The sequence below is a fragment of the Loxodonta africana genome, chromosome 5, assembly GCF_030014295.1.
Source record: "Loxodonta africana isolate mLoxAfr1 chromosome 5, mLoxAfr1.hap2, whole genome shotgun sequence".
In the NCBI taxonomy this organism is placed as follows: Eukaryota; Metazoa; Chordata; class Mammalia; order Proboscidea; family Elephantidae; genus Loxodonta; species Loxodonta africana.
In genome coordinates, this window is record NC_087346.1 from 152,808,272 (window position 1) to 152,834,957 (window position 26,686).

Consider the following 26,686-nt stretch of genomic DNA (forward strand, 5'->3'; position numbering starts at 1 on the left):
CTCCTTTTTTTTAAAATAGGGGGCACAATGTCTACCTTGAAGAGTGGTGGCTGTGCTTACAGGAGAGAATGTATGGACAGTAGCTGGCACTACACAGATGTCCAGTCAGCATTAGTGCCCTCATCCCTCACCCTCTGGCCAAGACACTGCCTAAAGGTGTAAATGGAAAACTGGAAGCCTGCACTTGGTCCCATGTGGCAGGACAGAAATAAATAAAACTTGATAGTCTAACATGAGTCAGCAAGAAAGACTTCCGTGCATTTGGCTACTGTATTAGTTTCCAGGGCTACCATAACAAATGACCACAAATTGAGTGTCTTAAAACATCAGAAATTTATTCTCTCATAGTTCTGGGGACTAGAAGTCTGAAGTCAAGGCTGTGGCAAGGTTGGCTCCTTCTGGAGGCTCTGCGGGGGAATTTATTCCACGTCTCTCTCCTAGCTTCTGGTGGTTGCCTTTGGCATTTCCCGGCTTGTGATTCCATCACTCCCATCTCTGCCTCTGTCTTCACATGGCATTTTCCTTTGTGTCTCCTCTGTGTCCCTGTATCAAAGTCTCCCTCTTCTTCATCTTAAAAAGACACCAGTCATTGGGTTTAGGGCCCGCCTTAATCCAATACAAGCCCTGGTAGCACAGTGGTTAAGAGCTATGGCTACCAGCCAAAAGGCTGGCAGTTTGAATCCATCAGCCACTGCTCTTTGGAAGCCCTACGGGGCAGTTCTACTCTGTCTTATAGGGTTGCTATCAGTTGGAGTTGACTCAACAGCAACAGGTGTGGTTTGTGTTTGATTAATCCAATATGATCTCATCTTAACTAATTACATCTGCAAAGAATTTTTTTTAAATAAAGTTACATTAGATGTTCCAGATGGACATGAGTTTTGGAAGCCACTGTTCAACCAGTTGTTCTTGTTGTTGTTGGGTACCTTTGAGTCAATTTAGACTCATAATGACCCTATGTGACAGGGCAGAACTGCACCTGTAGAATTTTCTTGGCTGTATTCTTTTCAGAATGAGATTGCCAGGTCTTTCTCCCATGGAGCTTCTGGGTGGGTTTGAACCTCCAACCTTTTGGTTAGCAGCCAAGTTCTTAACTGTTGTGCCACCAGGGCTCCTTATTTACTCAGTACAGCTGTGCTAATGCCTTTGGTGTGTATGCTGCTCAAAAGCTCAGTGTGGCCATTGTAGGATACTGGAGGATGATTCAGGAGCTTTGGTGGTGCAGTAGTAAAGGCTTCAATGGCTGCTAACCGAAAGGTCGGCAGTTCTAACCTACCAGCAGCTCCATGGGAGAAAGATGTGGCCAGTATCCTTCCGTAAAGATTTCAGCCTTGGAAACCCTATGGCGTAATTCTACTCTGTCCTATAGGTCACTATGAGTCAAAATCGACTCCACAGCAGTAGATTTTTGTTCTGTTGGTTGGTTAGTTTGCAGGATGATTCAGAGACCTAGGAATGGTTCTCCCACCTCTACCACAACCAACAGCAAAGGCAGAGAAAGCTGGTACACCCTGCTAGGAAGACAGGGCAGTATTTTTGTTTGTTTTTGCTTATTTCAAAAGACTATGAAACAGCCTAAAATATTTTTGAATGCATTATTAGCTCAAGTGCTCTTTAGACTGAAGTTACAGTTGCTATTCACAGGATCTCTGACCACCAAAGGCTGCAAGACACTTCAAAAGCATGGCCACCAACCTCTGCAATCCCTGGCTATCGCCTGCCATATCTGCAACCATGAGAATCCTCAGATCCTGTATCCAAAATCTCATGATCAAAAACAATTGTTTCACTGGAGAATAAAAGGGGGTTGATGCTAGAGGCTCACAGTTTTTCGGTATCAAAGTTGTTTCCCACAGAAATTTTCCTAGTAATGGTGTTTCAGAGGTATAAATGTATGACTCAGAGTATAACATCGCTCAGCAAACCTAGTGTTTAATTATACCCAACTTTTGCTCTTGAGCCGAAGTCTTCGCCTCCGTCAACACCATCAGAATCATTATCACATGCTTCTTACACCCCACCCCTTTTGCACCCATGGTTGTGCTATTCCAGCCTCAAGGATAACCCAATAAAGCATCAGTCTTGCAAACCCAGCAGCCTCCTGACTCCCCAAAATTGGCGTTACTTCCCAACTAAAATTCTGTTACAAACCCAGTAACAGACCTGTCATGAAAGTCTTGTTCCCCAATTACAGTGAAACCTGTAAGAGCTGGAACTCAATGGGCCTGCCTTGTTTTTCCAGACACTCAAGTTTTCTGCATGTCACAGGGTGCAGTCTTACCACTTTTCTATCGCTCGTTTTAGTGGAAAATATTTGCCTTTTCCTTCTCTGACTGGTTTCTGCCTTATACAGTTTCCACCTTTTGCAGGCTTTACTATAACTGATTAGTTCTTGTTTGTTTGTTTCAGAGGCCGGTGAGTCGATTCTGACTCATGGGAACCCCGTGTATGTCAGAGTAGGACTGTGCTCCACAGGGTTTTCGATGGCTGGTTTTTCAGAAGCAGATCACCAAGCCTTTCTCCTGAGGCACCTCTGGGTAGACTCGAACTCCCAACTTTTTCTTTAGCAGCCAAACATGTTAACCATTTGCACCATACTCGTTCATATTAGGCAATCTCTCTCTACAGGATCCATGTCTTCATAGAAGACCAATATTAACCACATGGAGGCTTAATATTCAAATTGCCTGACAAAATTTAGGAAGTCTGTTTAACTCTTTCTTTTTCTTTTTCCCATCCGCTAATTTTTTTTTTTTTTTTTTTTTTTTAATCAACAAGGCTGAGCAAGTGCTCTTCCAGGTGTTAGGAAGAGGATGTGATCTAAACAAATAAAGCTTAGGCCTCAAGGAGGCTGTATCAATCCGTCATGAATACTCACTGAGCAACTATTACGTGCCTGGCACCGTTCCACGTGGCAGTTTTCAAGAGGGACAAAAACTCTACCCCCATGGGAAGGGCACTTCTAGCAGCCTTTTCCTTATTCTCTCATTGAGGGCCTTAGAATTTTTTCCTCCACATTCTACATTTTTATAACCTTCTTCTTAAGATCCTAGCCTTCCCTGCCTGCTATAAAATATCTTCAGGGTTTTTGACATGTAGATCTGATTACTAGGGAGCCGCAAGCCTACCACTCCCTATTAGAAAACCCCAGAGTGGCAGAAGGTTCCATCTAGAGAACAGGCAACTTGAACTTGTGCGAAGAATGCCAGCCTTGGTGTCGGATGCGCAGGAGTTTGAATTCACAACTGTTGACTGTGACCTCAGTACTAGCTTTCAACATCTCTGTGGCTCCGCGTCCTCCTCTTAAACGTGGGACAAATACTGGCAAGGGCAAGCGGCCTGAAAGTTAAAAATCCAAGTTTGTCCTTGCTCAGTAAGCCCTAGTGGTGCAATGGCTTAACACTCAGCAGTTCGAACCCACACAGTGGATCCCTGGGAAAAACACCTGGCAATCTGCCCCCATAAAGATTACAGCCTAGAAAGCCCTATGGGGCAGTTCTGCTCTGTAACACGTGGGGTCACTGTGAGTCAGAACGGACTCTACAGCACCTAGCAACAAGTTTGGGGCTCAGACAAGACTTGTAACTTAACTGCTTTGAGTCTCAAGAATGATGCGAGGGGGAGGTGCGTTAATGCCCAGGTGACTGTAAAAACAAAACAAACTTGTTGCCCTTGAGTCAACTCCAACTTACAGCCACTCTATAGGACAGAGTAGAACTGTCCCATAGAGTTTCAAGGAGAAGCTGGTGGATTCGAACTGCCAATCTTTCGGATAGCAGCTGAGCTCTTCCCAGGTGACATAGAAGACTAAATGTAAATGAAGAAAAATGAAATGCAAGAAAGAGTTTGAAAACTGGAAGTCACTCCACCTATATCATCTGTTATCATTCTTATTTTTGTTAATGAGAGGGAATTCATTTTGATTTCCTTCTAGAAAAATAATTTTAAAAGAGAATGAAAGTGAAACAGAGAATGCGAAAGGTTAAAAGTTCTCTCCCTACATAAAAGCCACGGGCTTAATTCCATTTCATGTGTTAAATACGGTTTTTCTTTTTATTTTTTATTCTAAGCGTCCTTCCTTTTCCCACTGTAACCACCCACAGACTGTTACTCACACGTGCTAACACGAAGCCTATTGAAAGACTGCTCAGCAGTGTTCATGCTGTTTTTCTTTTTCTTAAACCGATTCTCACTTCAGGACCTACATTCAGCCATGAAAAGACAGATGGCGTACGTCCCTTCACCCTGTCAGTTTAGCAGCCCTGCAACCTTTCAGCCCCTGCACGAAGAGGGACTTTGCCCCAAACCCAAAAACCACATGGCTTAAAAATACTACAGTGTTTTTAACCTGGGGAAAAAGTGTCTGGCAACCAACCCATAGCAGATTTTTTTTTTTTTTATGATGTCACATCCCTGGCCAGACTGTCTACACAAGGCTGTGCTCGAGATAAATGGCTACCTATGGCTGCCATTTAATTGCAGAATTAGGAGACAGAGCTCAGAGGCTGGAACAGGGGTCCCTGGCTTGGTTCTTCTAACTCCCCATGGTGGTCAGTTGCTCCACTTCGTTCAGCCTCCATTTCCTCATTTGAAAATAAAAGCTTTAGGCTGCAGTCAGCTCAGTTCAACTAATGCTGGATGATATGAGGTGGATTCTAAGCATTGCAATGCAGTCCAAGATGAGAAATACCACTGCTATCCTCAAGGAAGGAACGCTGGTGGCTGTGGTTAAGCTCTCAGCTGCTAACTGAAAGGTCAACGGTTCAAACCCACCAGCCTTTCTACAGAAGAACAGTATGGGAGTCTCTGGATGGTGCGAATGGCTAACGTACTCCACCACTCCTGAAAGGTTGGAGGTTCAAGGCCATCCAGAGACACCTCAGAAGGAAGCCTCTGTGACCTTCTGAACGACCAGCCATGGGATTGCCATGGGTCTGAATCAACTCTGAGTCAACTGGTTTACTGGTTCCCCTCAAGGAGCCTACGATCTATTAAGACAAATACACTCCCAAAGTTTGTCCCTTTCTCAGGCTATGCTCTTAGGGGTTCTCCGCACTTGGAAAGTTCTTCCCCTGGCACTGCACCTGTCTGGGTCCTTCTTGTCACTCGGGCCTCACCTCAAATGTCTCCTCTGCAGAGACTCATTTCAGTCCACCATATACGAAGAAACTCCCCATCCCAAACAGTCTTGTCCCATTATACTGTTTCATTCCTTCATTGTACTATGTTTTCCGTTATGTACTGCATTTCTCCAGGCACAATAGTGTGATGGTTAAGATTGTGTGTCAGCTTGGCTGGGCCATGATTCTCAGTGTTTTGGCAGCCGTATAACTTGGTCACTTCTATGCTGAGATTTGATATGTGATCTCCCTCATGATAGGATCTGCTGTGAGTAGCCAATCATCTGAAAGAGAGTTTTCCTGGGCATGTGGCCTGCATCGAATATAAGCAGACATTCCCACAGGGCTCAAGAGCTTTTTGCTCACAATGGATCCTGCAGCTGGCTCCTGTCCATTGACCTCCAGTTCTTGGGACTTGAGCTAGCAGCTCACCTGCTATCTTGCCTGCCAATCTTGGGATTCATCCATCTTCACAAACTGTAAGCCAGAGTCCTGCTCTCTGTCCTGCTAGTCTTGGGTTCACCAGCCCCTGCAGCTACATGAGTCAGGAGAAGCCTCTATCCTGACCCACAGACTTGGGACTTTCCAGCCTCTACAACTGTGTGAACCATTTCCTTGCTATAAATCTCTCTATATAAACATATTTATATGCTTTACTGGTTTTGCTTCTCTAGAGAAACCAGCCTAAGACAATTAGCCTCTCCACTATGTACTCCTGTGGCCTCAGTAGTACAGAGCCACCAGTGTTCTAGAGCCCTCATGGTGCCAAAGCTGGGAGGACACTCATGAGGACAGTGGGGACAATGAATGAATCCATCACCAGTACGGTGGGAATAGATGACTCTGCAACTCTGCTTTTTCAAATAAGTAATAGCAACCATGATACTCACAGGCAGATGTTATTCTGACGGTTAAGTTATCCCTTTCAAGACCTAATTACCTTCTCCCTTGCATTTTTTGTTGATACTATGTGTTTTCACTAACAAAGGCATGCTGATTAAAGGCCCAATTCAGAATTTTTGTTATGAGTTATGGATTTCAATACCCATCACCTAGGAATCCTTATGTCCCAGAGGACATTGGACATAGTAAATCCTGCCAGTATAAGTCAATGATAAAACCCCCCCTTTTTTTTTTTTCTGGAAAACTTGTAGAATATGAAGTAAAACATGAAGACACCTGGAAATGGCTGCACATACATTTTATTCTAGTCTGTCTTCTTTTAGCCTTTATGTTATTTTTCATGAAACTTTTCAAAACATGGTACAATGCATTCTTCCTTCCTGAAAAAGCAATACTTGCAGCCCAAATAAATAAAGCCAAGGGATTTTTTATCACAGGAAAATTACCACTACAATGCATTCTTCATTACTGCAAAGCAGTACCAATGGGTCAAATAAATAAAACTAAAGAAATTTGAATCTCAGGAAAATTACCACTACTACATAGCGTTGCTATGAGTCAGAATTGACTCAATGGCAATGGGTTTGGTATTTTGGTTTTATGTGTCCTTCGTTATAACAAAAGCAGCACTAACAGCTAAAAACAGCTAAGAAGCAGAAAAACCTGCCCTGGAATACTGCAGAATTGCTCACAGTGGTTCATTCCACCTGCTACACATGGAAGCAATGATTGGACCCTGAGAATGAATGTAGGAAAAGAAAACTGATAGGAGTTCCAATCTCTTGAAAAAAGTACCACTGCAATGCATTAGCTTTTATTTCAAAGGGGTTATTCATGAATGATGTCAAGGAAAAAATGACCTCTGTGACTGAGCAAAGACTGACAATAGCTTATTCTCATGATAAGTACATTCTCACAAGAACATAGTAACTGGGAAACATAGACAGGAGGGTTATCTTACAGAAGGAAAGGCAAGCATATCAAAAGTTTATAAAATTCACACATCTGGGAGGCACCATCTAAACCAATGCTCAGTCTACACAAAACAAGGCCCCAACTCAGGGTTATTGAGACTCACACATTTCAAAAGGCTCCCACCTTGAGGCTAAAATTGGGCTACCTCCTTTCCAAAGAACTCCAGAGGCATAAAATGTGGGTGGGATAACACACCTCCTACAGGTTTTGAAGGGTTATGCATTTATGCAAAGCGCCTCAGACAGTGTGCAGCATGTCCTACAGTCCATCACCCATCTGTCACTTTGTCATTTTGTGGTGGCTTGCACGTTGACATGATAATGAAAGGTATGCCGTCAGTATTTCAAATGCCAGTAGGGTCACTCATGATGGACAAATTTCAGTGGACCTTCCAGACTAAAACAGATTAGGAAGAAAGGCCTGGCAATCTACTTCTGAAAATTAGCCAGTGAAAACCCAATCATGACAGAATATTATTGAGTATAATACTGGAAGACGAGCACCCTAGGTTGGAAGGCTCTCAAGATATACAACGACTATGACAATGGAGTCAAGCATACCAGTGATCATGAAGATCAAGCAAAGTTTCGTTCCGTTGTACGTTGGACCACCATGAGTCGAAGCCAACTCAACAGCAACTAACAACAAAACCAAAACCAAACCCACTGCCGTCGAGTCGATTCCGACTCATAGCAACCCTATAGGACAGAGTAGAACTGCCCCTTAGAGTTTCCAAGGAGCGCCTGGTGGATTCAAACTGCCGACCTCTTGGTTAGCAGCTGTAGCACTTGACCACTACACCACCAGGGTTTCCAACTAACAATAACCAAGTCTTAATTAATGTCAGCCCTGTGAGGCCCTTCTGGGGAAAAGTAGTGTGAACTAACCAATGAATTTGTATTTAATGGATATTTATCAACTGGTAAACCATTTACCATTTCTGTGAGTAAGGAATTGGGGTAATCAGAGAAACCTGAGGCAGAGATTGCAGGAAAAGCTCTATCTTTACTTATCACCTCACTTCTGTAATTTCCAAGGACTGTAGACATGAATGCAAGGTTAGGAAACGCATCGAAACGTCAGAAACTATGTTATGCTCAGGATGATCCTTCCCTTCTTTATACTGAACCTTGGATTCAAGCATTGTGAGTTCTTCCTGTAAACCAAAAACAGTTGCCGTCAAGTCAACCCTAACTCACGGTGACCCCATGTACGTCAGAGTAAAACTGTGTTCCATAGAGTTTTCAATGGCTGGTTTTTCAGAAGTAGATTGCCCAGACCTTCATTCCTAGTTGCCTCTGGATGGATTTGAACTTCAGCCTTTCAGTTAGCAGCCGAGTATGTTAACCATTTGCACCACCCAGGGACTCCCATTCTTTCTATCTTGTTGTCGTTGTTAGGTGCTGTCAAGTTGGTTCCGACCCACAGTGACCCTATGTACAATAGAATGAAACGCTGCCCAGCCCTAAGCCATCCTCACAATCGTTATGCTTCAGCCCATTGCTGCAGCCACTGCGTCAATCCATCTCGTTGAAGGTCTTCCTCTTTTTCACTGACCGTCTACTTTACCAAGCATGATGTCCCTCTCCAGGGATTGGTTCCTTTCCATAGGATGCATTAATCGGAGTGCTTGGGCCAGGAAGCTGAGAACACCTAAAGATCCTTGCTGGAGAGAATGGACATCTGTGGGAAACCACTCCAATAGTTTCCCTGACAATGACCAGATGTGACTGAATGCCAACAGTGTTTACATGTGGAGCACTTTCTCAGGAAGCTAGTTCTCAGAAGCCGTGAAAACTGTCCAGGTGGTGGTACAGACTCATTGGAAATTGAACACCTCTAAAATCTAACAGTGACCTCACTTTCACAGCGACATACCCCTTTCAAAAGTGCTAGTGTGATACAAAAGAAAGACCACAGCTAATTGTTGTTTGTCATTGTTAATTGTTGTTGAGTTGACCCCTAACTCATGGGGGCCCCATGCACAATGAAACGAAATGCTACCCAGTTCTGCGCCATCCCCATAACGAGCTGTAGATCAGATCATTGTGATCCACAAGGTTTGCATTGGCCTCCACACAAGCCTCCACCGACAGATGGGTGGTGTCTATGCGTGAGGTGCATTAGTAGGGAACTGAACCCCAGTCTTCCACTGAGAAGGCAAGAACTCTCCTACAGAACCATACTTGCAAATCCCAGCTAACTGGGGGAGGCTCATAGCATGCATCCTGAAAGAGACAGAATCTGAGATGAGAAGAGAAAGGCAATTAGCATGAGTTGAGCCCCTCTCGGGGACACAGAGTCAAGCTTCCCTCGACCCCACTAGGAACAGGTGCTGAACTATAACGATTCAGAAATACATGTGCTGATTAACCCAGGCCTCCACACAGGTTCCCTCATATAATCTGCAAACTGTATACACGGATTTTGATCCACTGCCAGAGACAGCACCCTAAACTAGGAATTTATAAAACAAATGACAAACCTTCTTTGATAGTGTTGAACAGCCTCTTTAGAATTTGGGTGGGTGGGGGGAATATGTGTGAAAGTTGGACGGTACAACCCAAGGACTTACATCAGCCAAAGAGCAGCCCTGACACAGGAGCCTGAACTTGGCTGTCCCCACCAGCTGCAAAGATGAAACCAAATACCATATGGTGTCGTGTTGCTCACCCAGAATAGTGATTTCTTTTATCACCTAAATTTGTCTTGTCAAAAAATTGCTAAACAAAGCTGAGGAGAGAACAATAACTTCAGGAAAGTTGGAAGGTTAGGTAAGGTTTTGCCATCTTTTTTTTCCCCCAGCACATCGCATCAGCTTCGGAGAGAGGAAGTGAATTAAGAAGTAAATCTATTTGGCGTAGAAGAACACTTATTTAGGAAAAAAAAAAAAAATCTGTTTCTCTAGGGAAAGCTGAGCAATGGGTACTACATGGAGTCTTGTTACTATTTTTGCAACTTCTTGGGAGTCTATAATCATTTCCAAATAAAAAAGTTTAAAAATAATTTTTTAAAGTATACATAAAAATCCAGTTTCTCCTCACTTGGCACTAAACATATGTTGCTAGGTTGTTGTTAGCTGCCATCGAGTCGGTTCCAACCCATAGCGACCCTATGCACAACAGAACGAAATACTGCCCAGTCTTGCACCATCCTCACAATTGTTGCTATGCAACCACTGTATCAATCCATATCATTGAGTCTCTTCCTCTTTTTTGCTGGCCTTGTACTTTACCAAGCATGATATCCTTCTCCAGAGACTGATCCCTCCTGACAACACGTCCAAAGTATGTGACACTCAGTCTCACCATCTTTGCTTCCAAGGAGCATTCTGGTTATACTTCTTCCAAAACAGTTTTGTTCATTCTTTTGGCAGTCCAAGGTATATTCAATATTCTTCACCAACACCACAATTCAAAGGCGTCAATTCTTCTTTGGTCTTCCTTATTCATTGCCCAGCTTATTCATTTTCTGGCTTTCGCAAGCATATGAGGCGATTGAAAACACCATGGCTTGGGTCAGGTGCACCTTAGTTCTCAAGGTGACAGCTTTGCTTTTTAACTCCTCAAAGAGATCTCTTGCAGCCGATTTGCCCAATGCAATGCGTCTTTTGATTCAAGATAGTGGAAGCTGAAAACTTATTTGAAGAGCTTCTGTTTGAACGGGTTCCAGGTTGTTGGATGCCTGTGTGACTGTCCTATCTCCTGATCTACCTCTGCTTTTACAAGATAATTTTATCATTTAAAGTGCTCAATATTGCTATGAGGTTAGCAGAGTCATGCCCATTTTTAAAGATGACTAAAGAGAGAATCAGTTAGGTTAAATAACTTGTCTAAATGGGGATCTTGCTTGCTCGGTAGTAGAATCCTCGCCTTCCATGCAGGTTAAATTCCCTGCCGATTAACCCGAGTTTGATTCCTGGTCAATAGGGCTCATATACTTCCACCACAGAACAGGTTTCAGTGGAGCTTCCAGACAAGTCATTCTTTATCCACAGACGGAGCTCATCATTTATCCACTAGCTAGTGAGTGAGATTTCTGGGTCATATGGTAGCTCTAGTTCTTTGAGGAACTGCCACACGCTTTTCCATAATAGCTGTACCATCTTGTATTCTCGCCAGCAATGGATTAGGGTTCCAATGTGCCCATATCCTCGCCAACAGTTGTTATTTTCCAGTTTGTTTTGTTTATTTTTTGCTGTTGTTGTTTGTTTTTATTTTGTTTTCATCTTAGCCCTCATGGTGGAAGTAAGGTGGTATTTCACTGTGGTTTTTGTTTGCATCTCTCTGATGGCTAAAGATGTTGAGCCTCTTCTCATGTGTTTGTTGGCCATTCGAATATCCTGTTTGGAGAAATGTCTGTTCAAGCCCCTTGCCCATCTTTTGATTGAGTTGTGTGAACATTGATGCCTACACTCTCTTTTCGAGCTTGGAGCCCCAAGCCCACCATGTGAATGTGTCCAAGCTAGCCTGCTGGATAATAAGAAGCCATGTGGAGGAGAACTGAGGCACCCAGTTGACTTCCTGTCAAATGTCAGATACACAAACATGACGATCCTAGATCATTCAGCTGCATTACAACCCGCCAGCAGGGACCAGACCAAAAGAACCGACTAGGTGACCCCCACAAGTATGAACTAAATAAGATCAGTGAAATTATGTCCCTAGTATGTGGACAATTTGTTACACAGCAAAAGCTAAAAATAAAACGGGTAAATTACTTGAATCTTTCTAAACCTCCCTTTTCATAATTACAAAATGGGATAAAAAGTATTTTCCTCACATGGTTATTGATAAGATTAAATAGAATAATGCCTGAAAATTGCTTAGCATAGTGCCTGGCACATAACTAACATTTAATGAGTGCTTATTTGAGTATTGGAAACCCTGATGGTGTAGTGGTTAAGTGCTATGGCTGTTAACCAAGAGGTCAACTGTTCGAATCCACCAGGCACTCCTTGGAAACTCTACGGGGCAGTTCTACTCTGTCCTATAGGTTTGCTATGAGTTGGAATCGACTCGACGGCAGTGGGTTTGGTTTTTGGCTTGGTATTTGAGTATTACCTTTAGGGTATATGTTAAGTCAGAGCCATAGCTATTTCTCCCAAGAATGTATAAACTTCTGTTTGTAAATTTATTTTTAATTTTTTTTTTTTATTTTATTGTGGAATTCAATATCAGTTTCTATAAAGCAAGAGAGTCAAGCAGGGAATACCCAGAAAAGAACAACAAGCACTCAGCAAGGGCTTGCCAGCTTAAACAAACCCAGGTTAAGGCAGAAAGAAATTAAAATATATTGAGTGCCTAATACAGAACCCAAAACATTGCTACCTGCCTTTATTTATATTATTCATTCATTTCTAGGAATATGCCTGAAGTATAAATTTTATTTTCTCACAATGACAGATATGGAAACAAGTTCAGAAAGAAGCCGGACCTTGCCCAAGCTCACATAGCTGATAGTTAATATGCCAGGAACAAGAACTAGGCATTTCTCACCTCAGGGCCATGCTTTCTGAGAGGTTTGGTCCTTGTGTCTTGCGTGGTCTTAGGGAGCCATTGGCAACATCAAGACACAGGATGATGGGTGTTCGGTACATACATGAAACTCCATCTTTTATGCTTCAATACCACTGAGCATTCTGTTTTTGTATGTCCTGGTCATTGCAAAGAGGTACATAAGGATATACTGTGTCTTTAGGGGGTCTCTGGGTAGCGCAAATGGTTAAGTGCTGGGCTCCTAACTGAAAGGTTGGCAGTTCAAAGTCACCCACAGGTGCCTCAGATGAAAGGCCTGGCATCTATTTCTGAAAGGTCACATCCTTGAAAACCCTATGGAGGGCGATTTTGCTCTGTCACACATGGGATCTCCATGAGTCAGAATCAACAAGACAGCAACTGGTGTGGAATGTTTCGTTTGGTGTAACAGCACCCTTTGAGCAGGAAGACCTCAGCCTCACAGGGCTTTACTGATCACATTACAACTCAAGAAGAGGAAGTACAGCCTACACACAGGTCAGACCTTCCAGGTCTGTGGCTACATTTCACAGGAAACCCAACCCAAAACGGAGCTATGAGGAGGCTTCTGCTGAAGGACACTGCTTAGCATTAAGAAAATTCAGCCCACGCTCCTAAGGATTATCAGCTCCCGGATCTCCATGATGCTGCCCTGGGCCTGCCTCCCAGGAGACCGACCTCCCAGCCCTGGGTCTTCTGCACACCCCACGCTGCCCAGGTAAACTAAGTAGGCCAACTCTATCTGCACTGTCACCTCAGTGCCATAAATGGTCACGGAGAGAGAGCTGCCCATGGAGCAAGAAAGGTTTTTTGAAAAATGGAACCCTGGGCCTTGTATAAAGAAGCATCAAATAGACAAATTGAAAGCCAGCTCTGTTAACTCAATTTTTAAAGATCCTTCATGCTGCTGGGTCAAGGAATAAGATACGTACCCGCACAAAATTAAAGAACTAAATGTTTTCAATCTTCTCTTCCTGGAGCTTGTACCCCCCAGCAGTTCGCTACTAATCTGAAGGCCAGGTGGATTGCTGGCTTTCTTGGCTGACCTTCATTAGGCAAGCCCCCTAGAAAGATAGCCCTGCATTCAAAGTAAACCACTCAAAGGAGGATTTAACTCTGGGATTCCAGTGGAAATATATATCTATATACTTTTTTTTCTTAATAATATGGTTTTCCTCCTGCTTTTGGGTGGAAGACAGTGTGGACTTTGGGATCATGCAGAACAAGACTCAAATCCCAGGACCAACCCATCAGGAGTGAGGAAGCTGAGAACCAGCTTAAAGCTGGGGTAAAATGTTCAATCCCTGAGTATGCCAGGAGGCACCTCTTCCAGTTTTTTCTTGGAAAAGAACAAATAATAGATTGAAGTAAGGCAGATTACAGAATAAGTATTATCAAATAATAGATTGTTGTTGTGGCTGTTAGTTGCTACTGAGGTAGCTCTGACGCAGGGTGATCTTATGTATAAAAGAATGAAACCTTACCCAGTCTTAGGCCATCTTCATGATCGTCAGTATGTTTGAGTCCGTCGCTGTGACTGTTGTGTCAGTCCATCTCACTGAGGGTTTCCCTCCTTTTCACTGGCCTTCTGTGTTACCAAGCATGATGTCCTTTTCTATCGACTGATTTTTCCAAATGTTGTGACGAGAATAAGCGAGCCAAAGTCTTGCCATTCTCGCTTCTAAGGGCATTCTGATTGGATTTCTTCTAAGACTGATTTATTTTTTTTATTGGCAGTTCACCGTATAATTCAATATACTTTGCCAACACCACAATTCAGTGCTTCAATTCTTCCTTGGTCTTCCTTTTACATTGTCCAGTTTTTACATGTATATGAAGCAATTGAAAAGACCATGGCTTGGGTCAGGCACACCTTGGCCATCAAAGTGACATCTTTGCTTTTTAAAACTTGAGAGGGGTCTTTTGTAGCAGATTTGCCTGATACAATATGTTGTTTGATCTTTTGACTACTTTGGCTTTAAAAGATATTGATTTGACTGAACTTTTTTTTTTTCAGAATTCATTGATTTAATTTTTTTTTTATTATTCTGTGTTTTTGTAATTTTTTTTTCATTCCCTTGTAATTTTTTATTGTGCTTTAGGAGAAAGTTTACAGCTCAAGTTAGTTCCTCTTTTAAAAATTTATACACATAATGTTTTGTCACCTTGGTGCAATCCCCACAATGTGACAACACGCTCCCCCTTTCCATTCCAGGTTCCCTGTGTCCATTTGTCCAGTTTTCCTGTCTGTTCCCCATTTGACTGAACTTTATCAATATCCATTTTATTATCTTGCACCAATGTTACTTATCTGGTGTGAAAAACTCTCTTTGCTATCTTGTGGCACAGACCTTCAAATGTCTTATTCCTTTGGATCCCCAGTGGTTACTCAAACCACATGGAATATTCATTTCAAAGATTGGGAAAAAACCTAAGTCTGGCAAATTGGAGCCTTCCAAAGAAAGGACAAAGCATCAGAAATCCTCAGAGAAGTTTAAGATAAAATATGGCCTAGAGAAGGGAGAAGTACAACCGGCATTTATCTAACTCTGTCTCTTGCCCACCAGTGTACACGTATTGATTCACTTAATTGAGAATGAAGTGTTATTTACCCTGGTTTACAAATGAAGAACTTGAGTGATTAAAGTCACATCTTCAAGGTTGCCCAGTCACTAATGTCAGTAACACAACTGAAAACTATGCTGACTTTCACCTGAAATTGATAGGAACAATGGCCAGTTTTCATTTGCATCTGTGTAGACTTCATCCTCGAATGCATTCCTCAAGTGGCCTTTGATATAGCCATCTCAATGGTGGCATTTTTCTTTCTTTTCTCCAAGTAACCCTCTAAAATCAAAGGCTGTAATTTTTTGTACCTTCTAGCCAACTCTGGTGAGACCTTTTTTCTGTTTACTTTGCCGTGAGTCTTGGGAAGACTGACTGTAAGAATTGGTACCTGACCAAGTCAACTGGAATCCTAGCTCTGCCACTTGGACCAGGAGTGTTACTTTATCCCCTCTGATCTTCAATTCCTTCATCTTTATAACGGGGCATGGCCACACAAGACTTGTATTGATGCTACTTAGCCTCAGTAATATATTTATATTAAATAAAATATGGTAGACACTTAATACATAGTATGTTTCCAATAAATGTTGGCTGCTTTCTTCGTTATTCTCTTTACTTACCCCAAATAAGCTCTAGCCTTACTCATAAAACACTCTCACAATCACCATGGACTTTTTAATACAGATAAATTTATGAATCTTTTATTTTAACAATCTCATTAGAGAATAATATACCACAATTTCATAGCCTTGTGCAGACATATTTTTTCTTTTTTTATTCCAATTTTTTAAATTGTTCTTTAGATGAAGGTTTACAGAGCAAATTAGTTTTTCATTAAACAATTGATACACATATTGCTTTGTGACATTGGTTGCCAACCCCACGATATGTCAACGCTCTCCTGTCTCAACCTTGGGTTCCTCATTACCAGCTTTCCTGTCCCCTCCTACCTTCTTGTCCTTGACTGTGGGCCGGTGTGCCCATTTAGTCTCATTTTGTTTTATGAGCCTGTCTGGTCTTTGGCTGAGGGGTGAACCTCAGAAGTGACTTTAGTACTGATTTAAAAGGGTGTCCGGGTGTTATACTCTCAGGGTTTCGCCAGTTTCTGTCAGACCAGTAAGCCTGGTCTTTTTCTGTGAGTTAGAATTTTGTTTTACATTTTTCTCCAGCTCTGTCTGGGACCCTCTATTGTGATCCTTGTCAGAGCAGTTGGTGGTGGTAGCTGGGCACCATCTAGTTGTGCTGGACATATATTTTCTTATGTAATAATCTTAACAACTTAATGAGGTAGACTGGGCAGATATTACCAGAACCAGTTGCCATCAAGCCGATTCCAACTCATGGTGACCCCATGCATATCAGGGTAAAATTGTGCTCCTAGGGTTTTCAATGGCTGATTTTTTTGGAAGTAGATCACCAAGGCTTTCTTCCAAGGAACCTCTGGGTGAACTTGAACTTCCAACCTTTCAGTTAGCAGCTTAGCATGTTGATTGTTTGCATCACCCAGGTACTCAGGAAGATATTAGGTCCATTTAGAAGATTTTGAAACTAAGGCTCAGAGAAGTGGATAAGGATAGAGAGCATGGTGAAATGGAAACAGAGGGTCCTTTGAGATCAGTCACAACTGGAGATGAGCCTAATTTATGACTTAACTGTGTCTTTGGGTAAGTGGCTTAACCTCTCTAAGTTTCAGTTAGCTGTTATCTGTAGCTGTTGTTTTGTCATTTGAAACTGGGTAAAATAATAAATTTTTGGGGTTGCAGTGAAGATGACAGTGAGTAAATCTACAGTGTCTGATGCAATAAATGGATAAATGGCAGCTTTGCAGAGTTGTGTCCAAGAGCACATGTTTAGCAGCAGAGCTAGATCTGGAACTATCCTTTTCTGAACCACACTACATAAAGCAGCTATATCCACTATCGCAGGCAACTGCCATTTTTACCAAGACCTGAGTTCTGGGGAGTTCTGCCAGGCTAAGCTTCCCCTTCATAGCATGAGAGAGAGAGAGAATGTTCAAAGGGGTCAATCTATTTAAACAGAGAGATCAGTCAGTACTTGAGTCTAAACTGTACTTAAGAGTTCTAACGGGTTGAATTAAAATGCCCAGTGATTTTGAAAAGTAAGTTATCAATAAAGCTGAGAGACAACAGCTTAAGTATTAGCAACTTAGTAGAGAAAAATAACCACAAAAAATAAATTGTGGAAATGCCATTTATGTTTTTTTTTTTTTTATTTTTTGCTATATCTGCGGACAGAATACTGTGGAAATCATCATTATTCTGTTTAATTTTAATCATGTTCTTTAAGTACTAATAATTTGTAGATAGCCATTTGAGTGCCCTGTAGGTGCCAGACAATGAATATGCATTATTTCTCACCTTTTTAGTAGATGTATTTATTCTTACTTCATAGAAGAAGATACCAAGGTTCAGAAAGACTGTATCCATTGTCGGTTGCATACAGTGACTAAGGGGGAAAGCCAGAATGGAACTCAGGTCTACTTGAATCCCAAACTCCTACCCTTTGCAAGGTATTCCATCAGTGCCCTGCTGAGTGTATCCAGAGTCATAATCATAGCATCGCTTTCTTTTGAACTAACTATCAGCATCTTGGAAACCCGAGTGGCATAGTGGTTAAGAGTTTGGCTGCTATCCAAAATGTCAGCAGTTCAAATCCACTGGGTGCTCATTGGAAACCCTATTGGGTGGTTCTACTCTGTCTTATAGGGTCACTGTAAGTCAGAATCGACTCTACAGCTACAAGTTTTTCTTTTTTTTTTTTTTTGTTATCAACAATTTAGGATTCCAGATATACTATAAGCGTTAGCAAAATATGCAGGTGAGTTTTCATTATTTCATCAGTTATGCTAATTGAACAATGTCTCCCAAATACCTAAGCATGAGAAATGAAATACTACCGTGTTCAAATGGCATTATGCACAGCATAGAAATTCAGTATCTATGTTCTTGGAGGCCCAAACTTTGATTGCATTATGTTCTCTGTTGAATTTAGTGTGAGATAGAGATGAGAGCTGGCTAATAGCCCAGACTCAGCCACTGAAAGGGTAGAACCTGGATGGAATCTCTACCCATTACTGCTGAGACAATTCTGACTCATAGCGACCCTCTAGGACAGAGTAGAGCTGCCCCATGGGGTCTCCAAGGCTGTAGTCTTTACAGAAGCAGACTGCCACATCTTGCTCCTATGGAGCAGCTGAAGGGTTCAAACTGCTGACCTTTTGGTTAGCAGCCAAGTGCTTAACCACTGCACCACCAGGACTCCTTGTGGAATCTCTAAGAAACTGCATTTAGTCATCAGCTTTGTAGATTCAGAAGGCTGATTTCATCCACTTAAAGTCGATGGAACTCAGAAGCGTTGACCCTCTCTGGCATCCTGGGTTATGTTGCTGTTAATTGCCGTCAAGTCGGCTCCAACTCATGGTCACTCAGTGTACAACAGAACAAAACAGTGCATGGTTCTGCACCATCTTCATCATTATTGGCAAGCTCCAATCCATCATTTTGGCCACTGTGTATTTTGAGTGCCTTCCAACCTAGGGAACTCATCTTCTAGAACTATGTTGGACAAAATTCTGTTGTGATTCATTGTGTTTTCGTTGGCTAGCTTTTGGTCGTAGATTGCCAAGCCTTTCTTCCTAGTCTGTCTTAGTCTGGAAACTCTGAAGAAACCTGTCACCACAAGTGGCCCTGCTGGTATTTGAAATACTGGAGGCATAGCTTCCAGCATCAAAGCAATGCTCAAGCCACCACAGTACAACAAACTGCCAGACAGGTGGTGGATTCTGGGTTATACATCAGTCTTCTGTGACTTTGCTCAAGTGTTAAAGTAGTCTACACGTTCCCTCCTAGTAGGCTAATCTGCACAGGAAACCAAATTACAGTTGATAGGCAGTTTGGTGAGCTCCAAATCGGAGCTGTGCAGTTGCAATCGCTAGATTCACCAAGCTATGATGATCCAGTGCTTTGATGTGCACCTGGGAGCAAATCTGCCCTATGACTCTTTATGGGTATTTATCGACCAAGTCACTGTCACTCCTCAGCAAAGTCTAGGGACCTCCTATCCAGCTCCATCTCTCTGGGTGTCTTTCACATAGAACAGCTCCACACACTCCTCATCCCAAACTCTTACTTCTTTTTACAGACTCTCACTATGCCACGTCATTCACTCTTTGAGAAATGGCCTGTGTTTGAATTCAGGCTGCTACTTCCAAGGAGTGCAATCTTAGAGAAGTCATTTAACACCTCAGAATCTCACTTTAGCCTTTAAAAAATGGCATGACAGTATCTACGTTAGGTGAGAACTGAATGAGATGTGGTTTATACAAATTTTATATCATGATGTCTAGCCAATAATAATGCAGACTAAATAATAATTGCTATTATTATCTTTAGTATGATTATCATGAGTTTACTTTACATCCAAACAGGGCTTCATTTAGATTCTTTAGATTTTTGCCCTCTCTTTAGAATTTTGACCTAAATAAATCCTATTGTAAGAAAATTTCTACAGAAGGCTAATCTCATCCTCGTTTTTTTTAATATTTATTGTAATTGGTCATCTGTCAAAGACTTGGCAGTATCTTACAACTCTTCAAATGTACTGAGCCCCTAAAAGATTCATATTTTATGAAAAGTAAATAGTTGGTGTTGGTGTTAGCTGCCATTGAGTTGAACCCCAATTCATGGTGACCCCAGCCACACGTCCTTCAAAACACTTTCCTTGCCAGTTTCCAATTCCCAGAGTCCTTTATGGCACTGATATATAGAAATTGCTCAACACGTATTTGTTGAGCTGTACTTGGATAGGAGTTTATAGTTTACAAAGTACTTTCGCTTCCATTGTCTCACTTGGTCTTCAAAACAATCCTCTGAGAAAAGGAAGGTAGGCATGTGTTTCCCTGTTTTTCGTATCAGAGAAACTGAGATTCAAGTTGCACAATTCACTTACCAGCATTATTGTCGCCATTGCTGCCACTGCTGTTGTTAGTTGCCATCAAGTTGATTCTGACTCATGCCGACCCCATGTGTGTCAGAGTAAAACTGCTGTTCCATAGGACTTTCAAGGCTCCAAGCTTTCAGAAGCAGATCTCCAGGCCTGTCTTCCGAGGTGCAGGTGCCTCTGAGCGGGTTTGAACCATTGACCTTTCAGCTGGTAGTCATCTGGTATGCTGATAAGTCGGAGTCCCTGGGTGGTACTTAACTATTTGCACCACCCAGGGACTCCGACTTGTCAGCATACCTGGTCTTAATGATTTGCCTCACCTCTGAGGAGGTGAGAGATCCTGAATTATATTGTAAAAAAATGAACAAAGAAACAATTATGTAAAAGGATGTCTTAGCCAGGAGCTCAGTTCCAAATGTACTTGAAGTTACAAATGGGCCGATGATCTCACTGGGATCCATACTGTGCATTTGTTCACTAGACAGATTTGGCTCAGGGGGATGCTTCACAGAACAAAGGGACAGAGTTGCTCAAGATTGAAAAATCTGGGCCATTTGGATTGTAGCCATGCGATGGCACCTCAGTTCAACAGAACGTCCTGGATGGAGTTCTGATATTCAGTAAATGGTTGATTGTTATCATCATCATCATCATTATCGTTCTTTTACTTCAGTGGTGATTTGATTATGTGGCCTCTCACTTTCATCTGCCTTTCTTAGACTTTAAGTTTCTCTCTAACCCCTTTGAAGCTCTACTTACCATAAATTAGCTCTTCAGAAAATGTTCAGCATACAACAAGTGCTTAATAAATGACTGCTGAAAGACTGGCAGCTCCTTGACTGTTGGCCATTAGCCATCCATGGGAGCCGGGGGCTGCCTGTTCCTGTCTTCACTCCAGGACCAGCCTGCAATTTGTGGCATGTGTTTAGCAAGCCCTGCATCTCTGTTTATATTTATACAGCTTTCTTTTTCCTAAAACTTGTCTTCAGTGCCCACCTCATGGATTTATTTAATCAGTGGAGAGGCAATCATAGGTAGGTATGTTCTGATTAATCAAGGTTTAGCAGTGCCTGCCTGTGATCACCATCATTATGAAATCTAAACAAAAACATGAGCAAGGTAAACAGGAGTAAACCTTCAAAATATTAAGGAAACATCTAATTAGGCTCTTGCCAAAGGATATGGATGCAGGTGTAAATGTGAATATATGGATATATATAGTCCCTGGATGGCACAAAATGTTAAGTGCTCAACTATTAAACAAAGGTTGGCAGTTCAAACCCATTCAGAGGACCTCAGAAGAAAGGCCTAGCAATCCACTTCTGAAAGGACACAGCCTTGAAAACTCTGTAGAGCAGTCTTACTCTGCAACACATGGGGTTGTTTTGAGTTGGAATCAACTCAATGGCACCAGATTTGGTGTGGTGTTGTTATTGTTGTTAGGTGCCGTCTAGTTGGCTCTGACTCATAGCAACAGTAAGTACGACAGAATAAAACACTGCCCAGTCCTACACCATCATCACAATCATTGTTATGCTTGAGCCCACTGTTGCAGCCACTGTGTCAATCCATCTTGTTGAGGGTCTTCCTCTTTTTTGCTGACCCTCTACTTTAGCAAGCATGATGTCCTTCTCCAGGGACTGGTCCCTCCTGACAACATGTCCAAAGTATGTGAGACGTAGTCTCGCCATCCTTGCTTCTAAGGAGCGTTCTGGTTGTACTTCTTATTCCAAGACAGATTTGTTCTTTCTTCTGGCAATCCATGGTATATTCAAGATTCTTCGCCAACATCATAATTCAAAGGCATCAATTCTTCCTCGGTTCCTTATTCATTGCCCAGCTTTTACATGCATATGAAGCAATTGAAAACACCATGACTTGGGTCAGGCACCCCCTAGTCCTTAAAGTGGTAAATACCTTCTATATGTATATATACTTATATATACACTATGTACATATATACACATACTGTGTATATATAGGTATATGTATATACACATGGGGTCGCTATGAGTCAGAATCAATTCGACAGCAATGGGTTAATGGAATCTCATTGTAACTGAACACTAAAACAATTTTAATAGTAAGAGAGCAGAGAAAGGGAAAGTAGGGGAGGAAGAAGAAAAAAGGAAAGAGAAGGAGGAGGAAAAGGAAATAAGAAAGGAGGGAGGGCAAAAGAAAGCAAGGAATATGGAAAAACAAAATGAGCAAATGAGAAAAAGAAAGAAACAACTTCAAAATGGACTAAAAGGCAAGAGAAAGAGTCTCAACACTGAAGGAAGAGAACTCTCGCTGCAGAACCAAACGGCAGGAGAGAAAGGAGATGGCTTTCACAAACAAAAAGCTCCAGGAATAATAAATTCAAAGACTACAGATTGATTCAGTCCATTAAGGGTGTTTTCAAAAAATTTTAAAATAAAAAATGGCTGCACATGCATGCTGCCTCCAGAAACTCAGGGGCATTACTTGTTACCAAGACAGTTACAGAATCTTTTAAAAATATGCCTATATTTAATCACAGGAAAACCAGGAAAGCGGCCTTCCTTAGTCTCCAAAAAAAAATCTATAATAACAATCTATTTGACTTTAAATGCCTGCATTCAACGGAAATCCAATAAAATTAAACGTTATATTTAATTAAATTTAGCTGATTACCCTGACCAGGGCATAGAATTAAAAATCCGATCAGTATATATTTTCCACTAAGTGTGAGCATCTCTAAAATGGAACTTTCTCATTTCTAATATCAAAATAGAAGAAAAATGACATGTAACTCTGAATTATGATTGAATTAATAAATATCTGAGAAGTGCTGGTTTGGGCATTTTTATTTAAAATACATGCACATACGTGCACACACAGACACACAGACACACAGACACACACACGGACCCCTTCCCCAAATAGTCACCTCTTACTCCCTCCCTCAAATCCCAAGATGGCCGTTGTTTTGAATATGTCGGAAGTGATTACATAGCGAGAGTGAGATGCATGTTGTACGTCATCAGGAAATGCCTTATATTCAGTCTTTCTTATTTTCCTATTTTAACAGGAAAAAGCATCCAACCTTCACTGAGACCCTCTCTTCTGGCCTTGACCCAGTTTTAGCTGCACAGTGACATCTTACCTTCATGACTGATTCTCCTTTTCTCTCCAGCAGTTCCTGCTTGGCTTTTGGTCATTTCCTACACCTGGTCAGGTACACTGTCATTATTAGTGATGATTCTCAAACTTTGACATGAACAGAGGCTGGTATTTCTGTAAGCTTTGCCATCAAGGAATAGGTGAGAAAGGTTTGAGAGCAAAAAAAAAAAAAAAAAAATTTTTTCTGTAAAAACATTGTTTTTCCTTCATGAAATATTCATTTCGGATCAGGTAAAATGCAGCAGAAATATTTATGACCACACATGTCTTTGCAAGCTCAGCTTGGGAGCATTGGTAAACTCCATGTGGATGACAAGTGTTCTCCTGCATAACCAGGACTCCTTACAGAGTATTTAATGATGTTCGCTTTCCATATTCCCAATTGTTTAAACTGTTTATGATACCATAAGGGTATTAATTATTTTTGGATTAAGAGCCATACCAAATTCCAATCTATTTATAAAATAAGTTTTTCCTTCCTAACACATTCACTGCGACCCCAGGGGATGCTGAGCAAAGAGGTCAGCATGCTGGCTTTTGTGCCCAAATTGAATACGTGTTCCTTGGAAATCTTAAGCATGTTTCCATCTGAAAGACCTTGCTTCCTTTATTTGATTTTCTGAAATATTTATATGTTCTAAACATCAAATGCATCATCTTTCCAAAATGCTTTGAGGTCTCATTTTCGGCCCACAGAAGTATTTAACCAGTTGCTATCAAAGTCCGTTCTAACTCATAGCAACGCTGTAGAACAGGCTAGAACTGCCCCATAGGGTTTCCGAGGCTGTAAAACTTTACAGAAGTAGGCTGCCACATCTTTCTCCATCGGAGTGCCTGGTGGGTTTGAACCGCTGGCCCTTTGGTTAGCAGCCGAGTGCTTAACCACTGCACCACCAGGGCTCCTTACAGAGTATTTAATGATCTAAACCAATATAATCGCTAGGACTGTCACCTCTGGAATTGTGGGATTCTGTGGCCAGTATGGCTGGTTGAAACCAACATGGCTGGTTGAGGCCAATATGGCTGGTTGACTCTGGGTTCCCTTTACTCGGAGGGCTTCTGCTATGCTGTGCACTTTTCTTTGACACATCCTTTTTTATACCTTGAAGAGAGTGAGGTGAGCCCTACAGGGAGACAGTATAGGGTAGAGCAGTGTTTCTCAAACTGGGGTTCATTTTGGACCCCAAAGAGCTCCATTGAGTTTATCCAAAAGGGTCTGTAAATTCCATGGGAACTCTACTACTGACATGAAACCATGGATTTCCAATCTAAAATAAATTCATGTAAGCGTATTCTTGCTCCTTTGCATATGCTTTACAGCCTGGTATATAGTCAGGCGGAGTCCCTGGGCGGTGCAGTTAACCTGCTCAGCTGTTAACAGAAAGGTTATAAGTTTGAGTCCACCCAGATGCACCTCAGAAGAAAGGCTTGGCGATCTACTTCCAATCATTGAAATCCCTATGGAGCACAGTTCTACTCTGACACGAGTGAGGTCACCATGATTTGAACCCAACTCGAAGACAACTTGTTTTTAATACAGTCTGGCAGTCTTCGTGCCCAGGTTGGCATTAAGGATTGGTCTTGCATTAGCGTCCAACATTTAATGCAGTGGGTATTTTTTCCAAATTGGAGAAATAAACAGACATTGTAAAAAGAGTCCACCTCTCCTTCCCTCCCAGCCTGTGCACTCCCTAAGGACCTCCACACAGCTCCACGGAGCAGGTTCTCCTCACACCTGGTCCCTCCCTGGCTGTGACCCCTCTGAGATGCCCATGGGCTCTGCCAGCTTCCCCACAGCAGCGTCAACTCCAGACACATCAACATCACTCGCACAAGTAGGACTGACAGGGGGTCCCTGAATGTCACTTCTCTTAGACAGTGGAAGCCATGCTTCAGCTCTATTTCTGCAGCTAACTAAGAAGAGAAAATGAAAAAAAAAAATGCCCTGATTCCCACAGAAAGTGAATGCAGAAAACACAGAGAGTTCCCCATTGCTGGGTCACTAAGTCAAGGTAGATGTTGGATGCTCTTCCATCCAGGGTAGCCTTCAATACTGAAGCCCTCACTTAAAGCCCTGTTGAAATGGGGTGGTTTCACAGCCTGGAATTCCTACCCTCACGTTTCCACTACCAATTGCTTTGCCCCCTCTCCTACTGTTGTCACTGTTAGCTGCCATCAAGTCAGCCCTTGACTCATGGCTACCACATGCACAATGGAATAAAATGCTGCCTTGTCCTGCACCATCCCTATGATAGGTTGAAGATCGGACCGATGTAATTGATGGGGCTTTCACTGGCTGATTTTTTGGAAATAGATTGCCAGGCCTTTCTTTCTTGTTCATGTTAGTCTGGAAGCACCACTGAAACTGTTCAGCATCATAACAATATGCAAGCCTCCACTTACGGATGGATGGTGGCTATGTATGAGGTGCATTGGCCAGGGATCAAACCTGGGTCTCCTACATGGAAGGTGAGAATTCTACCACTGAACCACCAATGCAGGAGTTTATTCATGACTCAGGTGGGGGAGAGTTGTAGAAGGGGTGCAGAGGAAATTGTCAGATCCACTCCAGAGGAGCTGGGTGGATCCCCCCTGGGCAGCCATTGTTCCTCTGGGTTCCAATGATACCTATGCTCCTCCATTATTGTGTAGTAAAAATTTAACTTACCTAAAGGAAGGGTTGGTCTGGGACCTCAGCTTGTGGGAGGTAATCTCTAGTGTCTTTATTTGCCTGGGGACCTTCAATCATACCGGTAGTATAACAATGTGGTTAGGGCAAAACCTGCCACACCCACATTATCTTAGGGTAGAGCTGATCATACCAGAAAGACCAACAATACGAAGTAAGGTGGGGACTTTGGGCCACACATTATCAGTAGACTAGGAGACTGAGCTCAACCATGGGGGCAGTCAATCAATCATGCCTACATAATAAAAGCCAGTTGCTATTGAGTTAACCCCAACTCATGGTGACCCCATGTGCGTCAGAGTAGAACTGTGCTCCATAGGGTAAACAATGGCTGATATTTCAGAAGTAGATCACCAGGCCTTTCTTCCAAGGTGTCTCTGGGTGCACTCAAACCTCCAACCTTTCAGTTAGCAGCTGAGCAAATTAATTGCACCACCCAGGAACTCTGCCTACATAATGGAGCCTAAATAAAAAACTCTGATCACCAAGGCTGGGGTGAGCTTCCCTGGTTGGCAATACTCCATGTGTGTTGTCCCACATTGATTCCAGGAGAGTAACACATCCTGACTCCATGGGGAGAGACAGCAGAAGCTCCACACGTGGTACTTCTGGACTCTTTCCTATGTACTTCTTCCTTTGTCTGATTTTAATCTGTATCCTTCCCCTGTAAAGAAGCATGACTGCAAGTATAACAGCTTTCAGTGAGTTCTGTGTGTCCTTCTGACAAATTGTCAAATTTGAGGGTGGTTTTGGACAACCCCCAAAATGGTAGTAGGTGTCAGAAGTAAGGGTGGTCTTAGGGACTGTGC

The 26,686-nt window shown here is 42.3% G+C and overlaps 1 long non-coding RNA gene across 1 annotated transcript in view; it reads left to right on the plus strand.

The window, feature by feature from the left end:
• Positions 1-12,704: 12,704 nt before the first annotated feature.
• Positions 12,705-26,686, plus strand: part of LOC135231464 (uncharacterized) — a 126,065-nt gene continuing 112,083 nt past the window's right edge. Inside the window, exon 1 of the long non-coding RNA XR_010322167.1 lies at positions 12,705-13,232. This is a non-coding gene — a long non-coding RNA (uncharacterized LOC135231464). The remainder of the gene's footprint in view (positions 13,233-26,686) is intronic.